Below are 21,292 nucleotides of genomic sequence, written 5' to 3' on the forward strand. Positions count from 1 at the left end.
GGCTAAAGGATTGATTGCCTCAAACTCCTGATCATCACAATTCTTCTTTGTATTGGACTGATGAAGTTACTGTGTGGCGAAACGTTTCCAGAATAAAGATAATGATGTGTGCCACATGTGTCTTAATTGTTCATAATGGGTACTGTCAACACCGTCTTATACACAGTTGTGAACCATCACTGATCATACCAGGACCGTGGAAAACATATATTAAGTCTTTGCAAACCTGGAGGTTATTCCGGGGATCAACGCCCCCGCGGCCCGGTCCATGACCAGGCCTCCCGATGGATCAGGGCCTGATTAACTAGGCTGTTACTGCTGGTCGCACGCAGTCCAACGTACAAGCCACAGCCCGGCTGATCCGGCACTGACTTTAGGTATATGTCCAGCTCTCTCTTGAAGGCAGCCAGGGGTTTATTGGTAATTCCCCTAATGCTTGATGGGAGGCTGTTGAACAGTCTTGAACCCCGGACACTCATGGTGTTTTCTCTTAGTGTACCAATGGCGGCCCTACTTTTAATTGGGGGCATTTTTCATCGCCTGCCCAGTCTTTTACTGTCGTAGGGAGTGATTTCTGTGTGCAGATTTGGGACCATTCCTTCCAGGATTTTCCAGGAGTAGATTATGATATATCTCTCCCTCCTGCGTTCCAACGAGTACAAGTCAAGTGCTTCCAAGCGTTCCTAGCAGTTAAGGTGCTTGACAGAACTTATACGTGCAGTAAAGAACCTCTGTACAATCTCTAGATCTGCAATTTCACCTGCTTTGAATGGAGATGTTAATGTACAGCAGTATTCCAGCCTAGAGAGAACAAGTGATTTGAAAAGGATCATCATTGGCTTGGCATCTCTCGTTTTGAACGTTCTCATTATCCATCCTATCATTTTCTTTGCACTTGTGATCGTGGCACTGTTGTGATCCTTGAAAGTGAGATCGTCAGACATTACTATTCCCAGGTCCCTTACATTATTTTTCCGCTCTATTGTATGGCCAGAGTTTGTAGTATACTCTGTTCTAGTTATTATCTCCTCCAGTTTTCCATAACGGAGTAGTTGGAATTTGTCCTCATTGAACATCATATTGTTTACCGTTGCCCACTGGAAAACTGTTTGTATCTTCTTGGAGGTTAACCGCGTCCTCAGCAGATGACAGCCTCATGCAGATCCTAGTATCATCCGCAAAGGATGATACGGTGCTGTGGTGTATATCTCTGTCTATGTCTGATATGAGGATGAGGAATAAGACGGGGCGAGTACTGTGCCTTGTGGAACAGAGCTCTTCACTATGGCAGCCTCCGATTTAACTCTGTTGACCACTACTCTTTGTGTTCGATTTGTTAGGAAGTTGAAGATCAATCTCTCCACTTTCCCAGCTATTCCTTTAGCAAGTATTTTATGGGTTATTACGCCATGATCGCATTTGTCAAATGCTTTTGCAAGGTCTGTGTATATTACATCTGCATTCTGATTTTCTTCCAGTGCATCCAAGGCCATATCATAGTGATCCACTAGTTGTGAGAGGCAGGAGCGACCTGCCCTGAACCCATGTTGCCCTGGATTGTGCAGATTTTGGGAATCCAGGTGATTTGCAATCCTGCTTCTTAGCACTCTTTCAAATATTTTTATAATGTGGGACGTCAGAGCTATTGGTCTATAGTTCTCAGCTAATGCTTTGCTGCCACCTTTATGGAGTGGGGCTATATCCGTTGTTTTAAGTGACTGTGGAATTTCACTCATGTCCAAGCTCCTCCTCCATAGTGTACTTAGGGCACGCGAAAGGGGTTTCTTGCAGTTCTTAATGAATACAGAGTTACACGAATCTGGGCCCGGGGCATGTTGTCAATGGCTTTTTCAAAGTCTATCGGAGTTAGGGTAATGTCGGAAATCTGGCATACATTTATGGAGTTTTGAGGCTCATTCATGAAGAAATCATTTGGGTCGTCGATCCTCAGACTGATTAGTGGCTCACTAAACACAGATTCGTACTGGGATTTCAGTATTTCACTCAGTGACAATAACAATGAGCCACAACGATATCTTGTGGTCATCTTTGGTTCAATCAGCATGATTTGTTGTCATCTTTGGTTGAATCAGCATAATTTAAAACTCTCTTGTGGTTTAGCTCTTCTTTGTGATTATAATAATAATAAATTAAGGCCATCTTTGGTTGAATCAGCATAATTTAAGGTCATCCTTAGTTTAATCATAATATAAGGTCATACTTGGCTGAACAATTTCAGGTCATCCTTGGTTGAATCATAATTTAAGATCATTTTTGGTTAAATTAACATAATTTAAGGTCATCATCGGTTAAAGTCACATACCATATGCACTGAAATCATTGTAATACTGTAAGTCTGTAAAGTTATAAGTACAGAACTTAAAACTTAGTTTACCTTTAAAATAAAGTTATTGAGTATGTAAAAGATAAAGTAGAGGTCAACACACGAACGACGTACCTCACGAACTGTAACATTCGTAGTCACATCAAATATGTTGAAGGAAACAAACTTGTCCAGATGAAATCCAATTTTATTTCTACATCCTTGATAGTATATTGTAAGTGAACAAAAGTGTCTCTTGCGGGTACTTCTCCGCTTCAGATCACGGAGGCAGAACACGCACACGAGTCTTTGTTTATCAGGATGGAGTAAGGATGCACAAGCGCCGCCCAGCCTCCCTCTCTCACTCACGCCGCGCTGGTACACACACACACACCCTCCCACTGTGATGCCACAACAACCACTGTCCAGCATGCAGCCGAGGCAGCCATAACCCAGACCGTGAGTCACCCCCACCCCACCCAGCCCCCGTTTAAACTGCGGGAGAGTCCCACCCATTCCTGTCCCCCATCAAAGCCCATGTCACCCCCACCCATTCTCCTGTCAAAGCCCTGGTCGATTCGGGTGCCGCGTAGCTCACTAGTGAGAGCATTCAACTCATAACAGTAAGGTTCTGGGTTCAATTCCCTGGCACTGGGAAACATACGGGCCAGTTTTCGTACCCTCCTGCTGCCGCTGCCCACCTGCCAATAAACATAGATACCTGTGTCTTAGCCCACTATTGTAGGTAGCATCCAGGAAAAAATGTGTAAGAAACTTCAGTACCTGCTGGAATGTTATACGTATTCTGTGTAAGAAACTCCAGTCCTGCTGGAATGTCATATTCTGTGTAAGAAAATACATCAATCCTGTGTGTAAGAAATTCCAGTACCTGCTGAAAGTATTCCAATGTTGGGCACAAGGTATCTGTGTACCTACTAAGGTTAAAAAGCCTGGCTCACCTCCACCCATTCCACATGCTCCATGAAAGACCCTCTCCCCTACTTAACCAACCTCTCCTGTGACCGATTACAACTTTTCTAGCGTACCAGCCTGACCTTGGTTAAGCTTCCTTGAGAGTGCCTTTTCAACCAGGCTATTGCTGCAAGCGGCCCGCTGATCAGCATGGCCATCACATGCTTGGTTTGGCACCTGATAGATCTAGTGGTCCTCTTGTAGACTTGTACATTTATTCCAACAACATTTCTGATATCTGTTGGAAGCAAGCTGAAGAATTTTATTCCACGGATGTTGACAGTGTTCTCTTATTGTGACCGTGGAGCCCCTGCTGTTTCACTGGATTTATTTTATACTTCGTCCAATATCTCTCACCAATGGCGCCCCTAAGGGAAAACACCATAAGTGTCCGGGGCCCAAAACTGTTCAACAGCCTCCCATCAAGCATTAGGGGAATTGCCAATAAGCCCCTGGCTGCCTTCAAGAGAGAGCTGGACAGATACCTAAAGTCAGTGCCGGATCAGCCGGGCTGTGGCTCGTACGTTGGACTGCGTGCGGCCAGCAGTAACAGCCTAGTTGATCAGGCCCTGATCCATCGGGAGGCCTGGTCATGGACCGGGCCGCGGGGGCGTTGATCCCCGGAATAACCTCCAGGTAACCACTCACCACCACCACCACCCAGCGTTCCCCGCCTCACCTCCACTCACCTTCCTGGCAGCTGAAGCATGTTCTAGGCATATTCCCCTAAGAAAGAAGAAGAGCAGGAATAAACTGGGGAGAGAAAGACGCTCCCTCTACAGAAGACGACGAAGAGTCACTGAGCTCCTCAGGAGTGCTAGAATATCTGATACACGAAAGGAGGCGCTGACCAGGGAAGTGGAAACTATCGAACTTAAGTTAAATGACTCTTACAGGAACCAGGAGAGACAGGAGCAGCTTAAAGCTATTAGTGAAATGGAAAATAATTCAAAATATTTCTTTTCATATGCCAAAAACAAGGCATATACCACATCTAGCATCGGGCCCTTACTCAGACAGGATGGGACTTACACAGATTACAACAAGGAAATGAGTGAAATATTGTAATCCCAGTACGACTCTGTGTTTAGTGAAACACTAATCAGTCTGAGGATCGACGACCTACATGATTTCTTCATGAATGAGCCTCAAAACTCCATAAATGTATGCCAGATTTCCGACATTACCCTAACTCCGATAGATTTCGAAAAAGCTACTGACAACATGCCCATGCACTCAGCCCCGGGCCCAGACTCGTGGAACTCTGTTTTCATTAAGAACTGCAAGAAACCCCTTTCGCGTGCCCTAAGTACACTATGGAGGAGGAGCTTGGACATGGGTGAAATTCCACAGTCACTTAAAACAACGGATATAACCCCATTCCAAAAAGGTGGCAGCAAAGCATTAGCTAAGAACTATAGACCAATAGCTCTGACGTCCCACATTATAAAAATCTTTGAAAAAGTGCTAAGAAGCAGGATTGCAAATCACCTGGATTCCCAAAATCTGCACAATCCAGGGCAACGTGGGTTCAGGGCAGGTCGCTCCTGCCTCTCACAACTACTGGATCACTATGACATGGCCTTGGATGCACTGGAAGAAAATCAGAATGCAGATGTAATATGCACAGACTTTGCAAAAGCATTTGACAAATGCGATCATGGCGTAATAACCCATAAAATACGTGCTAAAGGAATAACTGGGAAAGTGGGGAGATGGATCTTCAACTTCCTAACAAATCGAACACAAAGAGTAGTGGTCAACAGAGTTAAATCGGAGGCTGCCATAGTGAAGAGCTCTGTTCCACAAGGCACAGTACTCGCCCCATCTTATTCCTCATCCTCATATCAGACATAGACAATGATATACATCACAGCACCGTATCATCCTTTATGGATGATACTAGGATCTGCATGAGGCTATCATCTGCTAAGGACGCGGTTAACCTCCAAGAAGATATAAACAAAGTTTTCCAGTGGGCAACGGTAAACAATATGATGTTCAATGAGGACAAATTCCAACTACTCCGTTATGGAAAACTGGAGGAGATAATAACTAGAACAGAGTATACTACAGATTCTGGCCATACAATAGAGCGGAAAAACAATGTAGGGAACTGGGAGTAGTAATGTCTGAGGATCTCACTTTCAAGGATCACAACATTGCCACGATCGCACGTGCAAAGAAAATGATAGGATGGATAATGAGAACGTTCAAAACGAGAGATGCCAAGCCAGTGATGATCCTTTTCAAATCACTTGTTCTCTCTAGGCTGGAATACTGCTGTACATTAACATCTCCATTCAAAGCAGGTGAAATCGCAGATCTAGAGAGTGTACAGAGGTCCTTTACTGCACGTATAAGTTCTGTCAAGCACCTTAACTACTGGGAACGCTTGGAAGCACTTGACTTGTACTCGTTGGAACGCAGGAGGGAGAGATATATCATAATCTACACTTGGAAAATCCTGGAAGGAATGGTCCCAAATCTGCACACAGAAATCACTCCCTACGAAAGTAAAAGACTGGGCAGGCGATGCAAAATGCCCCCAATTAAAAGCAGGTGCGCCATTGGTACACTAAGGGAAAACACCATAAGTGTCTGGGGCCCAAGACTGTTCAACAGCCTCCCATCAAGCATTAGGGGAATTGCCAATAAACCCCTGGCTGCCTTCAAGAGAGAGCTGGACAGATACCTAAAGTCAGTGCCGGATCAGCCGGGCTGTGGCTCGTAAGTTGGACTGCGTGCGGCCAGCAGTAACAGCCTAGTTGATCAGGCCCTGATCCATCGGGAGGCCTGGTCATGGACCGGGACGAGGGGGCGTTGATCCCCGGAATAACCTCCAGGTAACCACCACCACCACCACCCAGCGTTCCCCGCCTCACCTCCACTCACCACCACCACTCACCACTACCACCACTCACCACCACCACCACCACTCACCAGCACCACCACTCACCACCACATCCACCAACGCATCATCCGCGTCACCACAATCATCCAGATACGAGAGGAAAGAGAAACCAAAAACATGAAACAATCTGAACCATCCTGCAAGTTACACCAGCATTAAAAAGTTTGAAGCCAATCAGAAGAAGCATTTTTTAGTTATCGCATGGAGATTTCGAAGGAAGAAGAATACGTCTAATAGCCATTATAAGTGTTCCCTTTGGGGTGATGTCTAACTACCAGTAGCTATGTAATCTGCTGTCTCTGTTCAACTAGCGATAAATAGGTAACTGAGTCTTAATCAACTGCAGTACGTAGGTAACACTGATGAAAACGGGAAATTACAATACAAATTACAATACAAAAAGATAATGACAAATAGGTAACACTGTCTCTGTCTCTGTCTCTGTCTCTGTCTCTGTCTCTCTCTCTCTCTCTCTTTACTTTTCACAATGTACAATATGAGACAAGCTCAAGAGGTTACTACAAGGTGATGGAAATTAGCATGAGCAGTGTACCTCCAATTCCTTGGATCAAGATCTTTTCACCGACATACAGGCACTTCCTCCTCTTTTATAAAACAGACACATGCGTGATGTTGCAAAAATTGCATTACGGTGCATTTCGCTCACCAGCCTTATGAATCCAACGTTTCGCACACCAGGAACTTTATTCACGAGGAAAACCTGGTGGTGCTTAATGAAGCAGACAGTCTTTGTAGCGAGAGTCTGGTGTCCGACGCTGACACAACATCCGCCGCCTTGATTACACATTCTGTTCGGTATAACCAACCCTGATGTTGCTTCCTTAGTATGTTATAGCAGAGAGTTGTACTTTTTGGTGTCTACTCTCTCTCTCTCTGTCTCTCTCTCTCTCTCTCTCTCTCTCTCTCTCTCTCTCTCTCTCTCTCTCTCAGGTCAAATGTCTATCGACAAGCGCCTTTAACAACTGGTAATAGCTAATACATGTACACACACGAGTAGATATTAGATCCAGAAGCCTGTGATGACGGTCAATGTGGTCTAGTAGGCAGGGCCAGGAGTTAAGTATCGACGCTCACTAATATAAATCGGAGAGTATACACACACACACAGAAAAGTAGATGGTCATCTTCAGTCTTAAAACAGACACGGTGTGTACTTATAGAAACCACGCAGATGCGATGCAACAATAGTGTACTAGTCTAAGCGGAGCACTGCTGTTACTACTGCTGCTGCTGTTACTGCTACTGCTGTTACTGCTGCTGCTGTTACTGCTGGTGGGTGCATGTTGAAGGAGAGTGGTGGGTGCATGTTGAAGGAGAGTGGTGGGTGCATGTTGAAGGAGAGTGGTGGGTCAGTGTTGAAGGAGAGTGGTGGGTGCGTGTTGAAGGAGAGTGGTGGGTGCATGTTGAAGGAGAGTGGTGGGTGCGTGTTGAAGGAGAGTGGTGGGTGCGTGTTGAAGGAGAGTGGTGGGTGCGTGTTGAAGGAGAGTGGTGGGTGCATGTTGAAGGAGAGTGGTGGGTGCATGTTGAAGGAGAGTGGTGGGTGCGTGTTGAAGGAGAGTGGTGGGTGCATGTTGAAGGAGAGTGGTGGGTGCATGTTGAAGGAGAGTGGTGGGTCAGTGTTGAAGGAGAGTGGTGGGTGCGTGTTGAAGGAGAGTGGTGGGTGCGTGTTGAAGGAGAGTGGTGGGTGCGTGTTGAAGGAGAGTGGTGGGTGCGTGTTGAAGGAGAGTGGTGGGTGCGTGTTGAAGGAGAGTGGTGGGTCAGTGTTGAAGGAGAGTGGTGGGTCAGTGTTGAAGGAGAGTGGTGGGTGCGTGTTGAAGGAGAGTGGTGGGTGCTTGTTGATGGAGAGTGGTGGGTGCGTGTTGAAGGAGAGTGGTGGGTGCATGTTGAAGGAGAGTGGTGGGTGCGTGTTGAAGGAGAGTGGTGGGTGCGTGTTGAAGGAGAGTGGTGGGTGCGTGTTGAAGGAGAGTGGTGGGTGCATGTTGCAGGAGAGAGGTGGGTGCAAGGAGAGTGTTGAAGGAGAGTGGTGGGTGCGTGTTGAAGGAGAGTGGTGGGTGCGTGTTGAAGGAGAGTGGTGGGTGCGTGTTGAAGGAGAGTGGTGGGTGCAGTGTTGAAGGAGAGTGTGGGTGAAGGAGAGTGGTGGGTGCGTGTTGAAGGAGAGTGGTGGGTGCATGTTGAAGGAGAGTGGTGGGTGCATGTTGAAGGAGAGTGGTGGGTGCGTGTTGAAGGAGAGTGGTGGGTGCGTGTTGAAGGAGAGTGGTGGGTGCGTGTTGAAGGAGAGTGGTGGGTGCATGTTGAAGGAGAGTGGTGGGTGCATGTTGAAGGAGAGTGGTGGGTGCGTGTTGAAGGAGAGTGGTGGGTGCGTGTTGAAGGAGAGTGGTGGGTGCATGTTGAAGGAGAGTGGTGGGTGCGTGTTGAAGGAGAGTGGTGGGTGCGTGTTGAAGGAGAGTGGTGGGTGCATGTTGAAGGAGAGTGGTGGGTGCGTGTTGAAGGAGAGTGGTGGGTGCGTGTTGAAGGAGAGTGGTGGGTGCGTGTTGAAGGAGAGTGGTGGGTGCAAGGAGAGTGTTGAAGGAGAGTGGTGGGTGCGTGTTGAAGGAGAGTGGTGGGTGCATGTTGAAGGAGAGTGGTGGGTCAGTGTTGAAGGAGAGTGGTGGGTGCATGTTGAAGGAGAGTGGTGGGTGCGTGTTGAAGGAGAGTGGTGGGTGCATGTTGAAGGAGAGTGGTGGGTGCGTGTTGAAGGAGAGTGGTGGGTGCATGTTGAAGGAGAGTGGTGGGTGCATGTTGAAGGAGAGTGGTGGGTGCGTGTTGAAGGAGAGTGGTGGGTGCGTGTTGAAGGAGAGTGGTGGGTGCGTGTTGAAGGAGAGTGGTGGGTGCGTGTTGAAGGAGAGTGGTGGGTGCGTGTTGAAGGAGAGTGGTGGGTGCATGTTGAAGGAGAGTGGTGGGTGCATGTTGAAGGAGAGTGGTGGGTGCGTGTTGAAGGAGAGTGGTGGGTGCATGTTGAAGGAGAGTGGTGGGTGCATGTTGAAGGAGAGTGGTGGGTGCATGTTGAAGGAGAGTGGTGGGTGCGTGTTGAAGGAGAGTGGTGGGTCAGTGTTGAAGGAGAGTGGTGGGTGCGTGTTGAAGGAGAGTGGTGGGTCAGTGTTGAAGGAGAGTGGTGGGTCAGTGTTGAAGGAGAGTGGTGGGTGCATGTTGAAGGAGAGTGGTGGGTGCATGTTGAAGGAGAGTGGTGGGTGCGTGTTGAAGGAGAGTGGTGGGTGCATGTTGAAGGAGAGTGGTGGGTCAGTGTTGAAGGAGAGTGGTGGGTGCGTGTTGAAGGAGAGTGGTGGGTGCGTGTTGAAGGAGAGTGGTGGGTGCATGTTGAAGGAGAGTGGTGGGTGAGTGTTGAAGGAGAGTGGTGGGTGCATGTTGAAGGAGAGTGGTGGGTGCGTGTTGAAGGAGAGTGGTGGGTGCGTGTTGAAGGAGAGTGGTGGGTGCATGTTGAAGGAGAGTGGTGGGTGCATGTTGAAGGAGAGTGGTGGGTGCATGTTGAAGGAGAGTGGTGGGTGCAAGGAGAGTGTTGAAGGAGAGTGGTGGGTGCATGTTGAAGGAGAGTGGTGGGTGCATGTTGAAGGAGAGTGGTGGGTGCGTGTTGAAGGAGAGTGGTGGGTGCGTGTTGAAGGAGAGTGGTGGGTGCGTGTTGAAGGAGAGTGGTGGGTGCGTGTTGAAGGAGAGTGGTGGGTGCATGTTGAAGGAGAGTGGTGGGTCAGTGTTGAAGGAGAGTGGTGGGTCAGTGTTGAAGGAGAGTGGTGGGTGCGTGTTGAAGGAGAGTGGTGGGTGCATGTTGAAGGAGAGTGGAGGGTGCAAGGAGAGTGTTGAAGGAGAGTGGTGGGTCAGTGTTGAAGGAGAGTGGTGGGTGCGTGTTGAAGGAGAGTGGTGGGTGCATGTTGAAGGAGAGTGGTGGGTGCATGTTGAAGGAGAGTGGTGGGTGCGTGTTGAAGGAGAGTGGTGGGTGCGTGTTGAAGGAGAGTGGTGGGTGCGTGTTGAAGGAGAGTGGTGGGTGCGTGTTGAAGGAGAGTGGTGGGTGCGTGTTGAAGGAGAGTGGTGGGTGCATGTTGAAGGAGAGTGGTGGGTGCGTGTTGAAGGAGAGTGGTGGGTGCATGTTGAAGGAGAGTGGTGGGTGCATGTTGAAGGAGAGTGGTGGGTCAGTGTTGAAGGAGAGTGGTGGGTGCATGTTGAAGGAGAGTGGTGGGTGCGTGTTGAAGGAGAGTGGTGGGTGCATGTTGAAGGAGAGTGGTGGGTGCGTGTTGAAGGAGAGTGTTGAAGGAGAGTGGTGGGTGCATGTTGAAGGAGAGTGGTGGGTGCAGTGTTGAAGGAGAGTGGTGGGTCAGTGTTGAAGGAGAGTGGTGGGTGCGTGTTGAAGGAGAGTGGTGGGTGCATGTTGAAGGAGAGTGGTGGGTGCGTGTTGAAGGAGAGTGGTGGGTCAGTGTTGAAGGAGAGTGGTGGGTGCGTGTTGAAGGAGAGTGGTGGGTGCGTGTTGAAGGAGAGTGGTGGGTGCGTGTTGAAGGAGAGTGGTGGGTGCATGTTGAAGGAGAGTGGTGGGTGCGTGTTGAAGGAGAGTGGTGGGTGCGTGTTGAAGGAGAGTGGTGGGTCAGTGTTGAAGGAGAGTGGTGGGTGCATGTTGAAGGAGAGTGGTGGGTCAGTGTTGAAGGAGAGTGGTGGGTCAGTGTTGAAGGAGAGTGGTGGGTGCGTGTTGAAGGAGAGTGGTGGGTGCATGTTGAAGGAGAGTGGTGGGTGCATGTTGAAGGAGAGTGGTGGGTGCATGTTGAAGGAGAGTGGTGGGTCAGTGTTGAAGGAGAGTGGTGGGTGCATGTTGAAGGAGAGTGGTGGGTGCATGTTGAAGGAGAGTGGTGGGTGCGTGTTGAAGGAGAGTGGTGGGTGCATGTTGAAGGAGAGTGGTGGGTCAGTGTTGAAGGAGAGTGGTGGGTGCATGTTGAAGGAGAGTGGTGGGTGCGTGTTGAAGGAGAGTGGTGGGTCAGTGTTGAAGGAGAGTGGTGGGTGCATGTTGAAGGAGAGTGGTGGGTGCATGTTGAAGGAGAGTGGTGGGTGCGTGTTGAAGGAGAGTGGTGGGTGCATGTTGAAGGAGAGTGGTGGGTGCGTGTTGAAGGAGAGTGGTGGGTGCATGTTGAAGGAGAGTGGTGGGTGCATGTTGAAGGAGAGTGGTGGGTGCGTGTTGAAGGAGAGTGGTGGGTGCGTGTTGAAGGAGAGTGGTGGGTGCGTGTTGAAGGAGAGTGGTGGGTGCATGTTGAAGGAGAGTGGTGGGTGCGTGTTGAAGGAGAGTGGTGGGTCAGTGTTGAAGGAGAGTGGTGGGTGCAAAGGAGAGTGGTGGGTGCATGTTGAAGGAGAGTGGTGGGTCAGTGTTGAAGGAGAGTGGTGGGTGCATGTTGAAGGAGAGTGGTGGGTGCGTGTTGAAGGAGAGTGGTGGGTGCAGTGTTGAAGGAGAGTGGTGGGTGCAGTGTTGAAGGAGAGTGGTGGGTGCAGTGTGGTGGGTGCGTGTTGAAGGAGAGTGGTGGGTGCATGTTGAAGGAGAGTGGTGGGTGCGTGTTGAAGGAGAGTGGTGGGTGCATGTTGAAGGAGAGTGGTGGGTGCGTGTTGAAGGAGAGTGGTGGGTGCAAAGGAGAGTGGTGGGTGCAGTGTTGAAGGAGAGTGGTGGGTGCAGTGTTGAAGGAGAGTGGTGGGTGCAGTGTTGAAGGAGAGTGGTGGGTGCAGTGTTGAAGGAGAGTGGTGGGTGCGTGTTGAAGGAGAGTGGTGGGTGCGTGCTGAAGGAGAGTGGTGGGTGCATGTTGAAGGAGAGTGGTGGGTGCGTGTTGAAGGAGAGTGGTGGGTGAGTGTTGAAGGAGAGTGGTGGGTCAGTGTTGAAGGAGAGTGGTGGGTGCGTGTTGAAGGAGAGTGGTGGGTCAGTGTTGAAGGAGAGTGGTGGGTGCGTGTTGAAGGAGAGTGGTGGGTCAGTGTTGAAGGAGAGTGGTGGGTGCGTGTTGAAGGAGAGTGGTGGGTGCGTGTTGAAGGAGAGTGGTGGGTGCGTGTTGAAGGAGAGTGGTGGGTCAGTGTTGAAGGAGAGTGGTGGGTGCGTGTTGAAGGAGAGTGGTGGGTGCATGTTGAAGGAGAGTGGTGGGTCAGTGTTGAAGGAGAGTGGTGGGTGCGTGTTGAAGGAGAGTGGTGGGTGCGTGTTGAAGGAGAGTGGTGGGTCAGTGGTGGGTGCGTGTTGAAGGAGAGTGGTGGGTGCGTGTTGAAGGAGAGTGGTGGGTGCGTGTTGAAGGAGAGTGGTGGGTCAGTGTTGAAGGAGAGTGGTGGGTCAGTGTTGAAGGAGAGTGGTGGGTGCGTGTTGAAGGAGAGTGGTGGGTGCGTGTTGAAGGAGAGTGGTGGGTGCGTGTTGAAGGAGAGTGGTGGGTGCGTGTTGAAGGAGAGTGGTGGGTCAGTGTTGAAGGAGAGTGGTGGGTGCGTGTTGAAGGAGAGTGGTGGGTGCATGTTGAAGGAGAGTGGTGGGTGCATGTTGAAGGAGAGTGGTGGGTGCGTGTTGAAGGAGAGTGGTGGGTGCATGTTGAAGGAGAGTGGTGGGTGCGTGTTGAAGGAGAGTGGTGGGTGCGTGTTGAAGGAGAGTGGTGGGTGCGTGTTGAAGGAGAGTGGTGGGTGCATGTTGAAGGAGAGTGGTGGGTGCATGTTGAAGGAGAGTGGTGGGTGCGTGTTGAAGGAGAGTGGTGGGTGCATGTTGAAGGAGAGTGGTGGGTCAGTGTTGAAGGAGAGTGGTGGGTGCATGTTGAAGGAGAGTGGTGGGTGCATGTTGAAGGAGAGTGGTGGGTGCGTGTTGAAGGAGAGTGGTGGGTCAGTGTTGAAGGAGAGTGGTGGGTGCATGTTGAAGGAGAGTGGTGGGTGCATGTTGAAGGAGAGTGGTGGGTCAGTGTTGAAGGAGAGTGGTGGGTCAGTGTTGAAGGAGAGTGGTGGGTCAGTGTTGAAGGAGAGTGGTGGGTGCATGTTGAAGGAGAGTGGTGGGTCAGTGTTGAAGGAGAGTGGTGGGTGCATGTTGAAGGAGAGTGGTGGGTCAGTGTTGAAGGAGAGTGGTGGGTGCATGTTGAAGGAGAGTGGTGGGTCAGTGTTGAAGGAGAGTGGTGGGTCAGTGTTGAAGGAGAGTGGTGGGTGCATGTTGAAGGAGAGTGGTGGGTCAGTGTTGAAGGAGAGTGGTGGGTGCGTGTTGAAGGAGAGTGGTGGGTGCGTGTTGAAGGAGAGTGGTGGGTCAGTGTTGAAGGAGAGTGGTGGGTGCGTGTTGAAGGAGAGTGGTGGGTGAGTGTTGAAGGAGAGTGGTGGGTCAGTGTTGAAGGAGAGTGGTGGGTGAGTGTTGAAGGAGAGTGGTGGGTGCGTGTTGAAGGAGAGTGGTGGGTCAGTGTTGAAGGAGAGTGGTGGGTCAGTGTTGAAGGAGAGTGGTGGGTGCGTGTTGAAGGAGAGTGGTGGGTGCGTGTTGAAGGAGAGTGGTGGGTGCGTGTTGAAGGAGAGTGGTGGGTCAGTGTTGAAGGAGAGTGGTGGGTCAGTGTTGAAGGAGAGTGGTGGGTCAGTGTTGAAGGAGAGTGGTGGGTCAGTGTTGAAGGAGAGTGGTGGGTCAGTGTTGAAGGAGAGTGGTGGGTGCGTGTTGAAGGAGAGTGGTGGGTCAGTGTTGAAGGAGAGTGGTGGGTCAGTGTTGAAGGAGAGTGGTGGGTCAGTGTTGAAGGAGAGTGGTGGGTCAGTGTTGAAGGAGAGTGGTGGGTCAGTGTTGAAGGAGAGTGGTGGGTCAGTGTTGAAGGAGAGTGGTGGGTCAGTGTTGAAGGAGAGTGGTGGGTGCGTGTTGAAGGAGAGTGGTGGGTCAGTGTTGAAGGAGAGTGGTGGGTCAGTGTTGAAGGAGAGTGGTGGGTGCGTGTTGAAGGAGAGTGGTGGGTGCGTGTTGAAGGAGAGTGGTGGGTCAGTGTTGAAGGAGAGTGGTGGGTGCGTGTTGAAGGAGAGTGGTGGGTGCAGGAGAGTGGTGGGTGCAGTGTTGAAGGAGAGTGGTGGGTGCAAGGAGAGTGTGGGTGCGTGTTGAAGGAGAGTGGTGGGTGCAGTGTTGAAGGAGAGTGGTGGGTGCAGTGTTGAAGGAGAGTGGTGGGTGCAGTGTTGAAGGAGAGTGGTGGGTGCATGTTGAAGGAGAGTGGTGGGTGCGTGTTGAAGGAGAGTGGTGGGTGCGTGTTGAAGGAGAGTGGTGGGTGCGTGTTGAAGGAGAGTGGTGGGTGCGTGTTGAAGGAGAGTGGTGGGTGCGTGTTGAAGGAGAGTGGTGGGTCAGTGTTGAAGGAGAGTGGTGGGTCAGTGTTGAAGGAGAGTGGTGGGTCAGTGTTGAAGGAGAGTGGTGGGTGCATGTTGAAGGAGAGTGGTGGGTGCATGTTGAAGGAGAGTGGTGGGTGCATGTTGAAGGAGAGTGGTGGGTGCGTGTTGAAGGAGAGTGGTGGGTGCGTGTTGAAGGAGAGTGGTGGGTGCATGTTGAAGGAGAGTGGTGGGTGCATGTTGAAGGAGAGTGGTGGGTCAGTGTTGAAGGAGAGTGGTGGGTGAAAGGAGAGTGGTGGGTGCATGTTGAAGGAGAGTGGTGGGTCAGTGTTGAAGGAGAGTGGTGGGTCAGTGTTGAAGGAGAGTGGTGGGTGCGTGTTGAAGGAGAGTGGTGGGTGCATGTTGAAGGAGAGTGGTGGGTGCGTGTTGAAGGAGAGTGGTGGGTGCGTGTTGAAGGAGAGTGGTGGGTCAGTGTTGAAGGAGAGTGGTGGGTGCATGTTGAAGGAGAGTGGTGGGTGCATGTTGAAGGAGAGTGGTGGGTGCGTGTTGAAGGAGAGTGGTGGGTGCGTGTTGAAGGAGAGTGGTGGGTGCATGTTGAAGGAGAGTGGTGGGTGCGTGTTGAAGGAGAGTGGTGGGTGCGTGTTGAAGGAGAGTGGTGGGTCAGTGTTGAAGGAGAGTAACACCACCACCACTTATTAACCTCACCTACACCACCTCTGTATCTTTACTGAGAAATATTTCTCCTGCGCATCAGGCACTGTTAGTCTATTATAGAGGCATGAGGACGATGAATATTACAGCGTAGCCAGTGGAAGAAATGGAGAGACGCAGCAGTTGCAGACGTGACTACATGTGGGAGGAGTCCACTGGCAAAATTACGAGTTATGTTACCTGGTTACCTGGAGGTTATTCCGGGGATCAACGCCCCCGTGGCCCGGTCCATGACCAGGCCTCCCGATGGATCAGGGCCTGATCAACTAGGCTGTTACTGCTGGCCGCACGCAGTCCAACGTACGAGCCACAGCCCAGCTGATCCAACACTGACTTTAGGTATCTGTCCAGCTCTCTCTTGAAGGCAGCCAGGAGTTTATTGGCAATTCCCCTAATGCTTGATGGGAGGTTGTTGAACAGTTTTGGGCCCCGGACACTTATGGTGTTTTCCCTTAGTGTACCAATGGCGCCCCTACTTTTTATTGGGGGCATTTTGCATCGCCTGCCCAGTCTTTTACTTTCGTAGGGAGTGATTTCTGTGTGCAGATTTGGGACCATTCCTTCCAAGATTTTCCAAGTGTAGATTATGATATATCTCTCCCTCCTGCGTTCCAACGAGTACAAGTCAAGTGCTTCCAAGCGTTCCCAGTAGTTAAGTTGCTTGACAGAACTTATACGTGCAATAAAGGATCTCTGTACACTCTCTAGATCTGCGATTTCACCTGCTTTGAATGGAGATGCTAATGTACAGCAGTATTCCAGCCTAGAGAGAACAAGTGATTTGAAAAGGATCATTACTGGCTTGGCATCTCTCGTTTTGAAAGTTCTCATTATCCATCCTATCATTTTCTTTGCACGTGCGATCGTGGCACTGTTGTGATCCTTGAAAGTGAGATCCTCAGACATTACTACTCCCAGGTCCCTTACATTATTTTTCCGCTCTATTGTATGGCCGGAGTCAGTAGTATACTCTGTTCTAGTTATTATCTCCTCCAGTTTTCCATAACGGAGTAGTTGGAATTTGTCCTCATTGAACATCATATTGTTTACCGTTGCCCACTGGAAAACTTTGTTTATATCTTCTTGGAGGTTAACCGCGTCCTCAGCAGATGACAGCCTCATGCAGATCCTAGTATCATCCGCAAAGGATGATACGGTGCTGTGGTGTATATCACTGTCTATGTCTGATATGAGGATAAGGAATAAGATGGGGGCGAGTACTGTGCATTGTGGAACAGAGCTCTTCACTATGGCAGCCTCCGATTTAACTCTGTAAAAGGATACATGCAACTAAGGCGACATTTTTATTGTGGCAACGTTTCGCTCTTCAGGAGCTTTGTCTAGCCGTTACAAACAATATAAAGCCACAGTATATATCTAGGTATTAACGGCTTGACAAAGTTCCTGGAGAGCGAAACCTTACCACAATAAAAATGTCGCCTTAATTGCATGTGTGTGTCCTTTTACTTAACATACCGTCAGTAATTTTATCAATATTATTACAAGTTATGATGAGTGATTGATGGTAAGTTATTGCAGCATGTCATGGGGTGATCTAGGGAGGCAATGATCAGAGAAGACAGCAGCAGCAACCAACGCTAACAAATGTTCACCACTCACACCAGAGACTGGGGAGGAGGGGGGAGAAAAGCACTGACTCGGCAAGCTATACAAAGAACAGTTTTTAAGGGGCAGGTCAGTTCCCCTGTCTTCTATGTTATTTTTCCCCTATAATCTACCTTGTTCACAATTACTATTGCATTTGCTCTGTCTGCTTTCGTAAGGTGAGGTCTATGATCTTTCCTTAATTCATGGTATAACTTAACAAATCTGAGCTTCGCTCAGACCTCTCCAACACAATTGTCCTCAAAGATTTGTTAAGTTATACCATGAATTAAGGAAAGATCCCAGATTTCACCTTACGAAAGCAGACAGAGCAGATGCGATAGTAATCATGGACAAGGTAGATTATAGGGGAAAAATAAACATGATATTAGAACTCACGCGCCTCGTAGGATCCAGTTAACACAGACCAGGGGGGGAGTCTGTGAGTTACCGTGTAGACACAGATAGATGGTAACATGGTACAACAGGTTGTGTGTGATTTCTGAACTTCCCTTTTCCCAATAAAATATTATCGTCCATAAGGTTTGCCAGAGAGTCTCTGTGCTCAAGCATCTGTATTAGACTGAAGAAGTCTGCTGGTCAGGAGAAACATCTCAATAAAGTTACGTAAGTATGATACATGTCTTACTCATTAATTAGTCTATATTATATACTTTTTGATCTAAGGATACCACAACCATAACCATTAATCTGGATCTCCAACACAAACACCGTCACCACCACAACACCACAAAAACAACAATAAAATAACAAAACAAGACATCAACAACAATAACACAACAACATTAACAACATTGTTCAAGCTGGATTCCTAGTAACACCTAGACTAACAAAAATCGAAACGGCAAAATGCGAGAGCAAAGCAAAGTGTTTGATAATAAGTACCGACGTACTCTATGTATATACTCTATGTAAAACGCTAAACTATTGTGAAGCCTTCAGCACAAGGAGTGAAGGCTCTATTCTCCCTCCGCTAACCGCAAGACAGGATATATAGTTCACCAGTAGGGAGTTCTGAGGGGGTCACTGCCCCCGTTCCCCAGTCTAAGAGGATATCCGTGTCATACCACGATTCGGTGTTTATCTCAATAATGTGAGGCCTATGTGTGTAGGCACTTATATCTGAACCGCTGGTCTGAGGCAGCGGTCGTTAAAGCTAGCCTTACCAATCATTCTTATGTTAGTAAGGCGCTCTTGTACGCATGTTTACTGTATAACACATTCTTCCTTCTTAACACTACAAAGTCACTCTCAACTCCATCATATCACATCAGCCTTTTTTTTTAGTTCACTCCTAGCAAAAACTTCTGCTGTCTGAAGGCGATTCCGGTGGGTCACCGCCCCCGCGGCCCGCTCCCAGATCAGACCTCGTAGTTGATGGTTTGATCAACTAGGCTTCTGGTGCTACCCAGAAGCCTGGTGCTACGCAGAAGCCTGGTGCTACGCAGAAGCCTGGTGCTACCCAGAAGCCTGGTGCTACCCAGAAGCCTGGTGCTACGCAGAACACCGTCTAAGAGTCTGTAATTTCTCTTATATATGAAGGAAGGACGCTCAAAAGTCTAGTGGAGAATTAATGATAGCAATATGCGCGGGGGATAAGTCTATCTTAATCTAACTATTGAAGCTATAGTGGAATGTCTGACAATACCCTCGCTGCCCTATTGAAGTCTCCCTCCCCAGTGTAGGCTGACGAATTTACCACTTGACGTACGACAACCATCATGCGATGGAATATGACAGAAACATAACTAACTATTGTTCCCACGTAACCATCGCATAGATTAAAGTGGCAGCACACTACTGATGAATCCAATTACACATACACACAAACAAACAAAAATAAGCTTAGTTCCCGCCGCTCTGGAAGTCAGCCGGCGTCAGCCAGTCTTGGAGAGGCTTGGAGTGTGACCCCGCCCAACACAACCCAAAACACCCCACCACCCCGTTTAGCCACCACCACACATTATCATGCACACAGTTTAGCCCACATCGTAAATTATTAGCCGACCAGTTTAGTGAGTCAGCCAATACTACACTGCCTGTGTTGAGGAGACGTGAATGCAAGGCCTCAGTACACAATGTTACGCCTAAATGTGAGGCGTATCCCTCCACCCTCTCCCAGTCTGTCTAGCATTGGGAATAATGTTAGGAGAGAAGTAAATAATGAAACAGTGTTATATGAATGCAATTAGAAGCCTGAGTAGATCTATAACCCACTATGATAACATGAACGTAGGTATGTTTATGCAGCAACCTGCAATGTGAACAGACTGACTGATGTTATAGTGGCCAGGCTTAGGCTTGGTTACAGGTGCTTCTGGCAGTTTGGGAGACACACAGATGATGATCAAACCAAATGTAAAGTATGTGGTCAGCCCTATGGTCACTGTCTTGAACACTATGTGCTTAACTGTCCACTTATTGAAGAATATATAGTATTATAACCTATATGAAATGTCAAGATATCTTCTTAATGAAAATAAGACATCAGATATATTAAGCAAATTTAATGAATTTTCTTGTAACAGATAAGCGAACTGTAGAATAAATCTAGATGTACTCCTGTTAACTCTTTTGGGGCCTAGTTTCTAGGTCTTGTTTATTCATATGCTCTTGCGCTACCGTCCACAGGCTGGAGATGGGGTGCACAATAAACTAGCCACTTCGGTGGCAAAATCTCAAAATCTAAATCCAGTCTGTCTCACTGTCTCTGTCAGTCTCTCAGTATTTCTGTTAGATTCTGTCTCTGTTCGTCCGTCCGTCTGTCTGTGTGTCTGTCTGCCTCTCTCTCTCTCTCTCTCCCCCCCAGTCAGGTCCAGCTCCCTCTCTCGTTAAACGCCATAAACCACGGCCCTAGCCCACTACACTGGTAATCACTGTTCCATCACTCTCCAACCTTCCTCACGTGATGGTTCCTCCAACACCATCAATCTCCAACCTTCCTCACGTGATGGTTCCTCCAACACCATCAATCTCCAACCGTCCTCACTTGATGGTTTCTCCAACACCATCAATCCTCAAAAGCCATTCCTCCATCACCGTCAATCTTGTTCCTCCACCACCACCACCTACTCTTCCAGTCTAGATGTACTCCTGTTAACTTTTTTGAGGACCTAATTCCTAGGCCATTTGCGCCTTTGATAACCCTTGCTTGGGGCCTAGTTTCTAGGACTTTCGTGTATCCATATGATCTTCTACAGGAAGGATATGGAGTACACAATAAACAAGTTGCTTCGGCGGCAAAATCAATCAAATCAATCACCATCCACACTCCACCATCCCTTCACCACCACTCCACCAACACCACCACTCCTTTTTTTTGATCAGGAAAAGAGAGTTAGCTTTTTTCACAATATAATTATCATATATAACAGCGTAAATACACAATATAACTATAATATATACCAGCGTAAATACAAAACGATCACGCGTCCAACTTACTTAGTAAACATTAATGAATTGAAGGAAGGAATTCAGCTCGTTCCATCAGGCTAAAGGATCCTAGGAAGACTTCTTGTCCCATCAGGCTCTATAAGCCTAGGAGTCCTTCTCTCATCAAGCTCAGTAAGCCTAGAAGTCCTTGTCCCATCAGGCAAGTACTGGCTGACCCGTTACTTGCCACCGCTCTCAGGTACTTCTCAATTCCCCGGGTTTAACGACATTAAAGAACAGGTTTTACAAGGGTGGCCGCCACCGTCGCTGCTCTCACAAGAAAGGTTACATTCATCAGCCGGTGGCAGTGAGCTGGTTTGTTTACATGTTACAAGACTCGACCTAGAGGCTCAAACACCACAACACAATGTTTGGAAAAAACGCTGACCCCCCTCATGAAAAGGAAGAAAAGGCTTTAAGGTCTTCATTACCATCGACTTCGAGTGCACAAAGAAATGTGGAGCAATGACCAGCTGAAGTCTCTCTGATCCCACAATGTGGAGCCATGACCAGCTGAAGTCTCTCTGATCCCACAATGTGGAGCCATGACCAGCTGAAGTCTCTCTGATCCCACAATGTGGAGCCATGACCAGCTGAAGTCTCTCTGATCCCACAATGTGGAGCCATGACCAGCTGAAGTCTCTCTCTGATCCCACAATGTGGAGCCATGACCAGCTGAAGTCTCTCTGATCCCACAATGTGGAGCCATGACCAGCTGAAGTCTCTCTGATCCCACAATGTGGAGCCATGACCAGCTGAAGTCTCTCTGATCCCACAATGTGGAGCCATGACCAGCTGAAGTCTCTCTGATCCCACAATGTGGAGCCATGACCAGCTGAAGTCTCTCTGATCCCACAATGTGGAGCCATGACCAGCTGAAGTCTCTCTCTGATCCCACAATGTGGAGCCATGACCAGCTGAAGTCTCTCTGATCCCACAATGTGGAGCCATGACCAGCTGAAGTCTCTCTGATCCCACAATGTGGAGCCATGACCAGCTGAAGT

The 21,292-nt window shown here is 48.9% G+C and overlaps 1 protein-coding gene across 4 annotated transcripts in view; it reads right to left on the reverse strand.

Moving 5' to 3' along the window:
* Positions 1-21,292, reverse strand: part of Cad88C (cadherin 88C) — a 346,082-nt gene that overhangs the window by 248,095 nt on the left and 76,695 nt on the right. For 3 of the 4 annotated variants that reach the window (XM_053777631.2, XM_053777630.2, XM_053777627.2), the window contains exon 1: positions 2,459-2,740. The exons of the other annotated variant lie outside the window; for it this stretch is intronic. The gene's annotated coding sequence lies outside the window, so the exon portion shown is untranslated. Of the gene's footprint in view, positions 1-2,458; positions 2,741-21,292 lie in introns of those variants that run through there. 4 annotated transcript variants of the gene reach the window in all.

This window comes from Cherax quadricarinatus, chromosome 18 (assembly GCF_038502225.1).
Source record: "Cherax quadricarinatus isolate ZL_2023a chromosome 18, ASM3850222v1, whole genome shotgun sequence".
NCBI classification, from domain to species: domain Eukaryota; kingdom Metazoa; phylum Arthropoda; class Malacostraca; order Decapoda; family Parastacidae; genus Cherax; species Cherax quadricarinatus.